Here is an 8314-nt window from a genome sequence, read left to right as displayed (position 1 = left end):
TACAGCCAGTCAGCGGGAGACAAACTGTAGCTGATATTCTGCTGCTGTCTAATGAATGTCTTTCATTTATGAAAGACATTTTGGCTTGTTTTATTCATTGCTGCTGAAAAGCTATTCTCAGAGCTATCAGGTCCATAAATACCAACAAAGAACAGGTATAATTGCCACACATTTAAATTAACTTGTACGCATGGGAGGGAACAATATCCTTAATGTCAGATATACCTTGAAAAATGGCCAAATCACAAGCCCTCATATGCAAAAATATTCTCAAATTTTAATGGATTTTAACAAGGACAGTAGCGTGCTGAAACCTGTTGTCCTCTGCATCGTACTAATTACCTCTGCATGTCAGGTGCTGCTGTAAATCTGTCTTTCGTTTGGTGAATTGTTATTTCAGAGTCAAACTAATTTTAGAATATTTCCGGCAACTGCATTGACTGATCATATTGCAATCTTGTAAATAAGTAAAAGCCATGAGAGTTAAAAATGTGATTGTCACAGTTAGTCTTAGTCTTTCACAGCCAAAAGCTATTAAAGTGACAGAAAATTGCATAGCTTCTCCTGAAAGAATATCTCTAAGTATTTTTTCTTCAGTATACCGTTTATATATTTTCAATTTAACATTAATCTATTTAGGAATGCCAGGTGGGTTTGAGGGGTAAAAAACATTGCAGTTCTTTTTGAAGAGATAGCCCACAGTTGCAGCTGGTGATGTCATTGCTGGCTTTTGTTTCTATTTTTTAGGTTTGTGTGTACTGCGTCATCAGTGAGTCACAAGCCTCAAGAGAATGCATATCAATGCAAGTATCAAAAAAGCAGTTTCAAGTTCATGATTAGTTTTTTTTCACTAGTAATTCAGAGGCAGTTGGAGTTTCTAAGAAACTATAATCCAGATAATCTTAGTGTAATATGATCTCAATTCTAAAAATGCCTATTGTAACAATATCTTGGGGAAGTAACAGCTAATTCAATCAACAAGATGTATGATCTGATTCATGTTGTATGACAAACAGCAATTAAGGCTATCTAAGAAAAGATTCAAAAGCATTTAGATAGCCTTTTTCTTAATTTTTTGTTAATCATATATTTTTTTTAGTTGTTTCAAACAGCACATAAGAGTATCTGAGAGTAATACCTATTCTGTTTCATGTTGAAATGTTAAAGTTACCAGATGTCCTTGATTCATCTTGGCAGTCCCCATGTGCTTTTCATCATTTGTCTAATTGCAAAGGGCACTAATTAAAATGAAATAGAGTAGAACTTTGTACTCAGGACACTTTATCAAGTTTTGGCACTACGGTCAAGTTAGCATTGTTTTGCTTCAATATTAAATAAAGAGCTTATGGCTCTAAGCCATGCTGACATTTGTTTCTGGGAGGGAAAGGTGAAAAACCATTCTTATTAACCTGCGATGTGGAACATACGGTAGCTGTGGGTGGTATGGCTAAGTTAGGCAGCCAGGAACCTGCTATCACTTCGCTGTGTGGAGACAGTGGGGTGGGCAATTACCACAGAAGGTAGCCACACTGTTACTTACTGCTGTCCAGAAAAGGAAGCTCTAAATACGATGTATTATCAAGTAAAGCACTGATCTATGAGAGGCGTGTTTGGTACTGTTATGAAATGGTTTTAGTGTTCAGTAACTCTGGAAGCTAAATTTAGAATGCCTCAGTGCACTCTGGATTGCTGGGTAGCAGCAACATGAATGGTTCCTATGTGATGAGCTTAGGTGGATGGAATAAACTCGCAATTCATAAAATTTTGAGCCTGAAATCATTGGTTTGCAACATATTGTCAAAGAGAGGATAAGACTTGCGCCTGACTTGAGAAGGAAACACAAGTTTTTGTATCTTTTCCAGCTACATCATGTTGCATTTTTTTTTTAAAAGAAGGTTTTACAGTGTTGTGTTAGAATAAATTCTTTTATTTTAAAATAATTTATTTTAAAATTAATTTCCTGTTTTATTTTAGCCTTAAAATGATGTCTTCCTTTTTCTCATTTTGCTGGTGAGAAATAAGCAGGATCTGAGCAGGCCTTGGGGAGGTGACCTGAATTGTATGGAGTGCAAAAATAAGTGCTTTTTAATTTTTTGTAACCTTTGGAAGTGATTCCTGTACACTGACAAGTAGAAAACATGTAGGGGCATGAAGAATGATTTGGCAATATTTAATATACCTATGCTATGTGCTTCAATACCATACAAAAGAGTATAATGGGAAAACCCAACAGTAAATAAATTGCCTTTCTAAAGTGATGTCTTTAAAAAGTAGGGCTTTTGCAATAAACCAGAAGTAATTTGAGAAGCTATATTCTGTTTTCCTGGCCAGATGAAACCACGAGAAGAGCAAGTATTTCCAAGCCTTTGGCTGTTCTCATTTTGAAGGCATGTCTTCTGTTGAATGTGGTGGTGTATACAGGATAATACAAGAAATGATGCTTGCAATATACTGTTGAAAAAGATTAAAATTCTTTATATGTATTCACATGATCAGCATCAGTCACCTCGTGAATGTGAATATATAGAAGTCTGTTCTTTTTATAGCTCTTCAAACTCAATGAGATAATTATTGTTCAATTCACTAAAATAATTGCTTAAGAGTAAGAACAGCAAGAATTTGAAAGGAATACAGTGAGAAGGCTCTTGTTGACAAGCTGCATCAAGCTTCAGTCAATTTTCTTAGGTTCCGTCTTCATTCAACTGCAGTTTTAAAAAGCACAGTAACTTCTGTTACCAGAGTTTTACTGGTTCCTTTACCATAATATGTACTGTATTAGGATTTTCTTAAATACCAAAGTCCTTATCTCTATTTCTTTCTCTTGCTGCTTTTTTTCTTTCTAGAAGAAAAGGGTTTTAAGGTCAAGTCAGCTTTTCCAGTTTAATAGTCAAAGATTATTCTGAAGTATCCACAACCATTGCAAAACACAGGACTTCAGGCCTGAATCCCACTTCCAGCTGTCATGGAAATTTCCAATCCCATTCCAAAGGAAAATTCCATTTTCAGCCTTCCTTTCAGACCCCTGTTTAGGAAAGGGAGTTCTTTGAATAGCAATAGTGAGAAACAGAGTATTAGTCCATGCCTATTTAGTTAGATTCGGAAATCTGTTGGACAAAAGTATGAGGAATGAAGAATTCATGAAAAGCTGAGCCGTTAAAAATGACTAAACAGGTTTGGAACACTGTCAAAGCAGGTACAGCACAACGTACCTTGTTTCCTGTTAACAAAGGCAAAATTTGTTACATCATAAAACCTTTGACTGACTGACTGAAGTGTGCCTGTAGATTAGTGCCCATGGGATTGCCTCAGCAAAACACAGCTGACCACATAACACTTAGTAATGTGGTCTGGATGTTGTCAAATCATGAGATCATCCTGCAGGCAGGAGCACACCAGAGTCCAATATCTTCTTGTTAAGGTTGATCCACTTCAGCAATCAGTCACTCTTCATTATCATAATTTCCTTTTACTGCTAAACGGAGATGAGGGGCGCAGTCCTCCTGGATATCAGCAAAAAACAGAGCTTGCTGGCAGTGTTACTGTGCCGGGCCCTTCCTCTGTACTTTCCATTTTTGCAACACATTTCATCTGAGGCCGACGTCCCACCACACCGCACTGTGTGAATATAGCACTACTGGAATTCCTAAGCCTGAAGCTCACTTTTGCTCAGAGGAGGCAATACAAAACAGTGTACCACTTAAATCCTATTTATAGTCTGTTCTAGGGATTTAAGGGTGTGTGCATATTCTGCCCTTTTAGGGTGCAGGGTGAAGTTCATCCCAAAATGAGAGCAAAGTTTAAGCCAGGCTTGTTAAGGCAGGTGCCTAGTGGGATTTAAAAAATTATATTGGTTCTTCCACAGACTTACTTTAAATGACTTGTTCATCATCTCACTGTAGATTAGATTCCTGATTCTGTGATATCCTGCTCCAGTCACCTACTTAAAAATGTCTCTTAAAAAAAATCAGCCACTTACATGAGTACCAGAAACCAACCACTGTTGTGTCCAGACTCAGGCCATTATGTGCTATAAGAGTACAGATAAAATAGAATGGTAGGATTCACAGAGTTTAAAGTATGTACGCAGCTGATGCTAACTTTGAACAGTCTCAAATTCTATGATTTAGCCACAGAAATTTGTGTTAATTATACAAAATAATGACTCAATAAATGACTTTTAGAGAGATACATTTATGTGCTGTATTCCATAATATTTACAGTCAAATCTGTAGTAAGCTTATATAGCACAAATTATGTTACAATCTCATATTGACATGCTATACTTTATAGGCATAATTTTCATGCTAAGGAGACAACTTGTTCTTTAGTCCAAAACATTTTATTTTAGCAACATATATAATACGGAAAGAATCACTAAGTAAGTGTAGTTGTAACTGTGTTGCTAAAATATGGTTCATAGTAAATAAATTAGAGTATTAGAAGTATACATGTCATAAATTTAAAACTCCAAAATAATGCAATGTGAGATACCAAACTGAGCAAGTATTCAAACTTGCACACTTGGAGGCTTTGAGAAAAGCATCCAGATGCAATTAGAACCATTTATTGAGGTCTGTAGAGTTTCCTTTTTGCTTTCCTATATACATTGCTAGATATTTTGTATTTTAAACATTACCCCTTCTCATTGTTTGAAATGGAAATGTGATTTATTTATTTTTTTAATACCCTGATGTTTCTCTGGCTCCATTTATATCAATGGCAAGTAATTATTGTAATAAAATGAACAGTATTAGCTATAATTCTTGAAGAATGACTTAGTAAAATACATACTTTTCTATGCATTCTTTCAGCATATAAGCTAACATTTTTACTGCTTGTATAGTGATTGAACTATTGCTTTTATTACCATTTATTATTTCTATAATTTCTATAACAGTAAAAACTGTGTAGAGCTTAGACTCTCTAATAAATAAATGGTGCGTATTTAGGAATATTTCTTGCTTGTAGGAAGCAAGACAGTAGCTTACAGTTTAGCAGTGGGGGCATTTGTGGGTGAAATTCAGTACTGGGAAGGGGGCCAGTTCCCAGTTATTTAATTCTTCAGTATAGAACATTAATGCAGAAATCTTGCACTAGCCGAGGGAAGCCAACTCTCCTGACCCTAATCATCCAAAATGACTCTATGGCTAGAAGCCACAAGATGTTGAGCATGCAGCCCGGGGAGCCAGGGAGAGAGGAAGCCCAGAGCAGGTAGCAGCTGGCACTGGTTCCTCCAGTCGAGGGGAAGACTGGTGCGGAGGAGGACTGGGCAGGCTGCTCGGTGGCCCTAAGACACTGCCAGCTCCGGCAGCCGGTGGTTCACGTTCCCTCACAGCCAGGCTCCTGGGTGCATATGCTTAGCAGGGCCATTGTGCTTGAACTGGCTTGGGAATCACAGGTTAAGTTCCCTGGTTCTCATCCTGTAGAAAGAAGTAGTATTTCCCTTGTGTACTCAGTTGTAATATTTGTGTTACTGCAATGTAAGTGCTCTATTTACTCAATTTCCCTCAAGGTACTCTGTCTTAGGACAAGAAATCATCAAACCATGCTTCAAAACTTAACCAAATATATTTCATATAGAATTAGCATGTGTTAAACCAGTATAATACAGTTTAATGTGCCTTTCTAAATAACTGTAATCCCAAGCGTGGTAAAAACAATCTCTTCTGAGAAGCTGGAACACAATGGCTTGTCCTTCCAACTTACATATCTTCTTTTGTTCAGAAAAAGGGTGGAGTTAAAAAGGTAGTCAGTAAGGATTTCACCTTTGTCGTTAATCCATTAAATACCTTAGAATAAATCTGATTCTAAGTTTAGTCCCCCCAAAATAAAGAACGAACAGTAACTGAAAGTCAATAGAAAAGTAGATGTTATATTTGAAATGTACTTTTCTCAGCATTGTATTCAACATGCAGGTTAGCAGCTGAATCTCCTTCCATATTAGTCAATCAGTTTGTAATTGACTTCAATATGAGACTGTCTGATTGCATAACTTGAACCTTGGCTACACCTTCTTACCTTCAGTTAAGTTATTTCTTCTCTGTTTTCTTAAATTTATTCTAGTTGGAGGCTAGTTGGTTTCTCAGTGTTTCATAATGGAAAAGGTGCAGAACACATAAAATCAGGAAGAAATAAATTGTTATTTTCCCTGTCCAAACTAAAGAGTTTCAAAGCAGGATTCTGGGCTTGAGAAGTCTACTGTGACCACAATGTTTTCCTGTTGCCAAGCCCTGCGGTAGATACTGTATTCTTGTTGTGGTGACGAAGTAGGTTCCTACACCACAAGTAAATGTCGCCCCTACAAAATGGAATAATTCTAAACTCAGCATGATAGTTAAAGCTCTTGGCTTTCAGAAAACTGGGACTTAAGCAGCAAATCAAACAACCTAGTTTATTTTTGATTCAGTGCTGTGATGTTGGCTAGTTAGAATCTCACTTTTTGTGCAGTCATAAAATTCTCTCATGCCACGCACTATTGTGCACTGATGCTGTGAAATGCAAGAGAATTCCAGGCACATAAAGAAAATATCAACTTGCCACGGAAGATTTATTGGTGAGGCAACGGTCAAATTCTTTCTTTATACATAATTCTAAGCCTGGAACAGCTTCCTTGTCTCCCTCCAGCAGATGAGAACGAAATCTGGCTCATTTAATCTAATTTTGTCTCTGCCAACAGATCCTTCTCTCTAGTTCTGGTCTGCAGAGCTGATTTTTGTAATAGCTTCAATATGAAAAAAAAAATTTAAAAATCTCAGCATAGAGAGCCTCCAATGCCTCCTTTGGGCATTTTGTAACTCCCACTGTTAACCAGTAACTACACAATTTTTTTATTTTGATAATGATGCCTAGAATATTGGAAGATCTAACATTTACTCAGACAAAACGATTTATCTTGGTATAACAGGATCAGTGTCTCAGCGGGGGCTTCTGGATGCTACTCTACTACAAACAAAAAAACACAGTCAGACAAAATTAATAGTATATTGGAGACATGTCCTTACTCTGCTCTCACATGGAGGAATGTGTTGAGGATATTAAATCACAACACAATAAATTGAGAGAAATGGATTTTTCCGTTAAGTATCAAGCACGTTAGATAGCAGCTATCACTAGTAACCAGCAGTGCCTCTTAAAATATTGCTACAACGTTATTAATGGATGGTTTTGCTCGTGGCTACGTAGGCATGTGTACTGTGCTAGCTCCCCCTTCCTCTTGCACTGCAATACGTAGGAAGCTATTATTCCCAAATGGAGCACTTGCTTGCTGACATCACATGCGGTAGGATCCTTTTGTTTGCCTGTGTCTCCTGCACCAAAATGTTTGTCTGAGTCACAAATCCTGCCGCCTTTCTTCTTCTATGTCATGCTTGCTTGAGAGCTTCTCCCTGACTCACAGTTTTAAAATTTTGACACAGCCCAGCTTGCTGCATGGCAATTGAATACTTTTAATATTTTATTATGTAGTTTATATCTAAACACTATAATGATCCAAAAATCACTGCCACTTTTTTTGCAGCTTTTTAAATAGAGAGGTTTTGTGACTCAAATTCAGCACTGAATTTTGTTTCAAGGCAAAGTCAGTTTAGTGTCACTAAATTAAAATTTAAAGATAGTGACTCCCACAACTTGAATTCTCCATTTAGCCTGCTGGCTGAGTTTCCACAGCTATAACACTACCAAGCACTATGCCAGAAAGGGGTCATATGTGTGCATGTGTAGAGACAAATACTTCTCACAATTGAAGTAATTACTATTTTGCACTGCAGTACCTTTCCTCTCCTCTAACGATCTCATTGATTTGTTTTCTCTTAATAAAAAGAGGACAAATCCCTGCTGTATTTTCAGTGTACATTCATTCTTTCGTTTGGTTAGATTCTGGAGCTGCTAATATATTGCTGGTGTCTAAGAAGCCTGGGTTTCCTCTTTATTAAAGCCACAAAAAAAACAGGTTGTGATTACAGAACCTTCATTCTGAATGCTTTGGGAAAAGAAGAACATGGAAGCTAAGGGCTATGCAGTAGTTTGGTTCAAGCTTGAGCGATGGTAAAATATTCTTACTTACTAAGATAGGAACATAAAATTACCGTGCTGGATTAAGTCTTTTCTCCCTCAGACCTAGTCTTTCATCTCTATTGTTACCACTACAAGATAAATGAGAAGTTCAAAACAGTGCTTTGATTGTCCTTGATCGAGGACTTTGCAGCAGGTAGGGGCTAATGCCCCGTTCTGGCACAGCATTTAGGCATTTATCTTAAAGCATCCATCACAGCAGCTCCACTGCCTTCTGCCCTGGTCTGAGGCATGTGAGCAGATT

This window comes from Gavia stellata, chromosome 25 (assembly GCF_030936135.1).
Source record: "Gavia stellata isolate bGavSte3 chromosome 25, bGavSte3.hap2, whole genome shotgun sequence".
Taxonomy (NCBI): Eukaryota; Metazoa; Chordata; class Aves; order Gaviiformes; family Gaviidae; genus Gavia; species Gavia stellata.
The sequence above is the reverse complement of the archived record's forward strand: the minus strand, read 5'-3'. Positions refer to the sequence as shown.